Genomic DNA, 6,407 nt, shown 5'->3' on the forward strand with positions numbered 1-6,407 from the left:
TCTTTTCCGGAATGATATGTTATTTAATGAAAATTGAATTTGAGCCTATATAAGGGAAATTTAGTAAAATTGATTGATGACAGATGAAACTGAATAAGACCAAAAAAAGATTCGCTATACTTGGATATTTACGTAAGTTGATTCTAAGAAAAATCAATATAATTTTAGAATTCAATCGATCTTATGGAAAATGCTTTGGTGTTTACATACCACCTCTTGTCATATTCTGCTTTGATTGTATTTTAGAATTCAATGACAATTATCGAATTCATCTCTCATTGTTCTAATTCATTCTTATATGTATTCGAACTTTTATATAATTGAAGGTCAATAAAAATATCAATATTTATTCTCATTTATGTATTAATATTCTTTGGGTTTTTAGCTTATCAAAGGTTGATGGATAAGCCGAATGCACCAATTCATTTTAACACAAAAATAAACCACACATGTTTCTCACACACTTTTCTTAGTCCCCAACGAAATTTCAAAATTGTTCTAAATTTGGTTTAATCCATATGACCATTATTATCCACCGTTCAAAATTCTATACAAAACCCCTAGGTTTCCTTTTCAACTTCATTTTTTCTTTTTCTCTCTTCCTCGTTTTATCCCGAACCCTAACTCACAGCGGCTGCCTTCACTCCCACCACTGAATCCTCTCTATATCTCGCTCTTTGCAAATGATCAATCATTGAATCACTCTTTCTATCACAATCGTTTTACGTAACAAGGTGGTTATCTTTTCGAGTTTTCTCATTTCTTTTATTTTTTCAGGTTTCAGACATCCGTTGGAAATCTTAATATTTTCTCTTGTTTTTATCTTGATTCTCCATCCAAGATGAGTTTTTTTTTTCATTTTCTCTTCGAATCTCGTCTGCGTTTCTTTGGATATTTATGTCTTAATATAAGAAATCTGATTATTTGTTTTGGGTGTCAGTAACCATAAACCAACCAATGTTCGTCATATTATCCTTAATGACGTCTTACTCTAAGTCTAAATATCTATTGGAACTCTAAATCTATTATCATTGGACCTAGAAATTGTATCTAGTCGTAGATGACAATTATTGAATTCATTTCTCATTCTTCTGGTCTGATTTACTTATATATATTGCAATTTATGCATAATCGAAGGTCGATAACAACAACAAAATTTCTTCGGATTTTTGTCATATCGAAGATTGATAATAAAACCGAATGCACGCGGTCGTTTTACCGACACATTCTTCTCAATCTGTGTGAGGCTCCCAAATTAAATCTTCACCATCTAAAAGGTTTCCTAATCCGTATGACTCAACCATTCAATTCTTATTACAAGGCCTTTGATTTTTTCTCCTCACACGGCTTTCCTCTTTCCCTATCCGTAATCGGAAAGGGAAAATATCGTTTGGTCCTTTTTTAGGTGGGCCCATGTCTGTTTGGTCCTTTGGGAAAACGCCTTTACTGTTTGGTCCGTAATTATTTAAAAATATTAAATGGACCAAAGTACCCTTCCGTGTTGATTTCAACTTATTTTTTTTGTAGCAGTTCATTCCGCCTGATGAAAACTGTACACTTCATTATATACTATAAACCAGACTTCATTCCAGAAATGAACTCCATATAAAACCTATACAAATCAGACTTCATTCTAGAAATGAACTCCATATAAAAACCTAAAAAAAACAGACTTCATTCCAGAAATGAAGTCCATATAAAAACCTAAAAAAACAGACTTCATTCCAGAAATGAACTCCATATAAAACCTATACAGATCAGACTCCAAACGAAAAATCATCGTCGTCTTCATCATCATCATCTCCATCTTCATCTTCTTCATCATCAACAACAGCAGCAGAGACAAAAAAATCAAGAAAAATTCATTAAAAAATCGTCTTCATCATCTCCACCATCTTCAGAAACAAACAACAACAAACACAAAGAAAAAACATACAAATGTTCATCGTTTCATCATCATCTCCATCTTAACACACCATCGTAAATAGTAGCAGAAGAAAAAAGAAGAAGAAGAAGAAAAAGTAGATCTAGAAAAATAAAAGGAGATGAGAGAAAATAAATTTGAAAATTATTTTCTTTTCTCCTAATAATGAGTATATATATATGGTCCCCACTAAAAGGATATTAATTACATCATCATGACGTCACCCTATGACCAAATCATACTTTTTAGGACCAAACTATAATATATTTTATCAAAAAAGACCAAACAGACAGTTGACTGAGTCAACTGGACTAGACTCTTTCTAATATATTATTCCTAGTACCATATGGTATTTCCTACAATCGGAAAACACAAAAGAGAGAAAAAGTTCATAAACTTAACCTTATCTTCTCTCTATCTCCGCCTAGGCTCACTCACCCTCCCTTTCTCCCCCGCAGAAACCTAAACCAGATCTATAACTTCATTTCTCATCATGGAATTAAGCCATGCCAAGATTTCTTCGTAAGTGTAACAAATCTCTTCTTGATTTCATTTTTATTATATTTGATTCAAATTCTGTTTTTTTTTTCGGAGAGAAGCGGGGATTTAAATTTCGATTCTGTTTTGATTGAATCTGATCGTGTATTTGTTAGGTCAAGAAGAAAATGACAACAATACCAGGGTCTTTTGATTTGGGAGACTGTGAGGAGGAACAATACTTTCCTTGGTTTTGACATTTGAGCCAGATCTAGTCAGATCTGTTCTTGTTTATACTTTTCCCCCTTAATTTTCAATGTTGCATTAATTTTCTTTTGTTTGTTTTAGGCTTTTGCATTTAGATTTAACCCGTCTCATTTGCAATTTGGCTTTGATTTTCAAAGTTTCAAGAATTTCCTAGTTTTCAATTCCTATTACCGACTTAGGAATTTTATAATTTGTGATGCAGATAAATGAAGGTTCCCAGTGTTTGCAACTGCAGTAACCAAGAAACTAATTGAAGGAGTGGATAAGAACCTATGCATCATTCAAACCTGAGAACAACTACAACGTTGCTGGCTTCATGTGTGAGTGCTGTATTTATAATTGATTTGAGATATTTGAGAAGCACCATATTTCCAATTTAGATATGATCATATTGCTTTTCCTTAGTTTTTTTTTTTTTGTGTTTCATGTTTATATGGAGTTTTAGATTCTGGGTTTTTGTGTTTTTGTTTAATTGGAATATAAAATACGGGAATATATGATTTTTGTTTTTGTGTATTGCTGATTTTGGGTTCAATTGTTGATTGAATTGCTGGCTTCTTATTAAAGCTTTTTATGTTTTGTCGAATGTGTTTAATTTAAAATTGTAGATGTTTTTGAAGCTTTTCGTATTTCAAAAAGTAAAGATCTTTTTTCCCTTATGGTTTGTCATTTCGTTTGTGTGCAAAAGTACTTTACTTGTAATGACTCGTTTCTCAATTCGGTCTTTGATTGGGAACTTTACGTCAATATGCAGTGATGAACCGTATTTTAAAGCAATTCAGAGATTTCCATCCAAAGATCCTAAAAGTCCTTCAACAGGGAGGCTTACTTCAGATATGTGGCATCCAAATGGTTAGTACTGGTCATCTTTTGTTTGATTTCTCAAATATTGTTTCTAATATGACTAATTTATTGTTTGCTCCGGGTGATGACAATAACAACTGGTCTTGTGCTTTGGGTTTGTTGTCATTTTGTTGGTGAGATTTTAGGGATTTTTTTTTTGTTTATTTAGGCTTGCAAAAATTCCCCTACTGATCACTTTTAGGCTTGCAATAAATTTATGTTTGAATGATAGCAACTGTGGCCTTTGTTTTCTGTTTTGATTGAGTGATAATGTTGCATTAGTTTCAAGTAGCTATGTCTTACTCTTGTTAATCTCTCAATGTTTTTTCAGGTCTGATCTTCTTTTTGGTTTTAATTCACAGGGATTGATGCTTCCACTGGATAGAAAGCTATGATATAGTAAACCCATTACTATTTTGGGTTTTGGGTTATCACTATACTAGTTTGCAAATGTTGGTTGCTTCAGTTCTTTTCAATGTAAATCATTTGAGCTTATTTCAGTCAATAAACTTCTTTATTATTCCTGATTGTGAATTTTGGTGATGTACCTGCTCAAAGTATTGTAGTGTGCTGCATTAATGTTTAAGTGTTGATGTTATTTTGATATACAGAGCGACTTGATTTGATTTGTACTGCAGATGCTATGCCTGTATTCATCCTTATGCTGTCAACTGCAGGAAGAAGAAGTGTGGACAAAAATCCATATGATTCTTGTTTGATGGTTTGTGGATTTCTGATATCTTAGATTATCGCTTTCAGATGTTATTATTGTGCCAGATTTGAGCACTTTGAAATATTTATTCTGCCTATTGCAGGTATCGGACACCTTTAATTATGTCGTTTTGATCAAGATGGATGTTCTGATCTTGAGTATAGGAGGTCCTAGTTACTTAGATCTTCCTCCTGTTGAGAAGGTCAAACATTCATGGATTGTTGCTTAAAAGTATCTAATTATCATTTTGGAATGACCTTGATAAACTTGGTTGCATGTTTTGATTTCGGTAAGGTTGGACATTGTTACATATTCTTTACTCTTGCTTGTGTAAGTTTTCCCAGAAACTAATTACATTGATTCTTGTTTGCAGGAAGTAGTGCATATTGTTAATTGTATGAGCCACTTTGGTGGGAAGGAATTATAACAAGTCTATGATTACTTTGACTACAATGAGTTCTATGGGGGGAGTTGTTTTATGGTTTTAATGTTTCCTTGAATAAGTTTTGCTCACTGAATGTATGAGAAACATATTATCTTCTACATTTTACCATGAAAATCTAAAAATGGTGAACTGACACCAGCTTAGGTAATAGTTTAATGGTCTTTTGTTCATCTTCGTGTAGGAAAGTAGGTTTTAGGGGTTTTATCTTATGTTTTTGGATCTTGGTGTCCATGTGACAGAAGGATTTATATTCTTCTTTTTTGTTGTTGTTTTTCCTGTTGTATTTTGTGAATGCACTTTTTCGAACTCAACCTGTACGAGTGACTATCATGTTGTTAATAACGTAATTTAAATATCTGCAAGAATTGATAATTTAAATGCCTGCAGGAACTGAATCATCCTCTGATTCTTGGTCACAACTAGAAGATATCTGACTGGAGTTGGCTGTTACGGTAAATGATCTTTCTTTCTTATTTGAACTTCTGGTTCTTAACTCATGGTAATCCTTCGAGATAGTATTTTAAACTGTGTTCTTACGGAAACAGAAAAATAGAGCCCTTTCAATTATGGTCGTGGTTGTTCAAAGTGGGTACTCGATAAGCATCACGCTGGAGTGTCAAGGTAATGAAATGAGTTCTTTTAAGCTTTGCCACGGTTACATATTCTCAACCCCTGTGATACTGCGGTAAAATGAATGTTTCCTTATGCTTATGCTCACACTTAAAAAGATTATAACCAATATTTGTATTTGATTTGGTCTTTCTACATTTCAGCAATACATACGGTTGCTTAAAAATCTTATTGCAATTTACTTCACAGGGTGCTGTAATTCTTAAAAAGCTTGCTCCTACAATTGGTATCGCTGTGGACCACAGGCGTAGAAACAAGTCATTGGAAGGGCTCCAAACTATTTTCTAGCGGCTTAAGACATACTAGGCCAAGCTCGTTTTCTTCCCAAGACATGCAGGCAAATTCAAGGTAAATTTTTATCTGCCTCCTGTGTACATCACATCACATTATATTTTAACCTGATCATTATTGTTGTTATTGCTCTTGTTGAGAACACTCAAGTTGGAGATGCTCACTCCAGTTGAAGGTGTTCCTTCAGAAACCTTGGATCCAATCATTCCCGCTGTGAGAGCTTCGTTAAGTAAAGATCCAGACTCTCAGCCATTAGTAGTGAAGATCCAGACTCTCAGCCACCACTCATTTCCGCTTTTAAGCCAGTGTGTCCTCTATGTATATTGTAGTTGGATGTCTGGAATATATTTTGGGGTATATGAAATGTTGATGAATCAGTGATGTTGAATTTCATTATCAAAATGAAATCTAGATTTATTTTTTTCATGATATTCGTGGTATAACTACCCTCTAGAAACTCAAATATGTACCGGGACAAGACTTTGAGCAACGTTTATAACAACTTGACCAACTGAATTTGTGATGGCTCAAACCTATGGGCAGCCGAATTAACCATGTGTGTATAACTTTTCACCAACTCGGAGCTAACACTTGATCCAACCAAAAAACTGGTGTCTAGGAGCCTTGACCAACAAAAGGTTGTGGCATAACCCTTCAGCCAACTACAAAAATAACGGCTGAAATTCTCATCCAACAAACATCAAGGAAGCTTAAATTTTTGAGCAACTAAAATTCAGTGGATGGAAACTCTCTTCCACCAGACAGATAGCGGCTCCAACCCTTCACCAACACCCTCGGAGAATTCAGTAGGTTAAACC

The 6,407-nt window shown here is 34.0% G+C and overlaps 1 long non-coding RNA gene across 3 annotated transcripts; it reads left to right on the forward strand.

The window, feature by feature from the left end:
• Nucleotides 1-2,300: 2,300 nt before the first annotated feature.
• On the forward strand, nucleotides 2,301-6,020 carry LOC113332628. 3 transcript variants are annotated; one of them, XR_003351626.1, is made up of 11 exons: nucleotides 2,301-2,446; nucleotides 2,578-2,988; nucleotides 3,423-3,520; nucleotides 3,874-3,988; nucleotides 4,150-4,232; nucleotides 4,327-4,512; nucleotides 4,597-4,812; nucleotides 5,056-5,120; nucleotides 5,214-5,289; nucleotides 5,488-5,646; nucleotides 5,740-6,020. It is a non-coding gene; the product is annotated as an uncharacterized LOC113332628 (long non-coding RNA). The 3 variants fall into 3 exon arrangements; XR_003351625.1 differs by having other exon boundaries at nucleotides 4,597-5,120; XR_003351627.1 differs by having other exon boundaries at nucleotides 4,597-5,120; nucleotides 5,730-6,018.
• The last annotated feature ends 387 nt before the right edge of the window (nucleotides 6,021-6,407 follow it).

The sequence above is a fragment of the Papaver somniferum genome, unplaced genomic scaffold (genome assembly GCF_003573695.1).
Source record: "Papaver somniferum cultivar HN1 unplaced genomic scaffold, ASM357369v1 unplaced-scaffold_132, whole genome shotgun sequence".
NCBI lineage: Eukaryota > Viridiplantae > Streptophyta > Magnoliopsida > Ranunculales > Papaveraceae > Papaver > Papaver somniferum.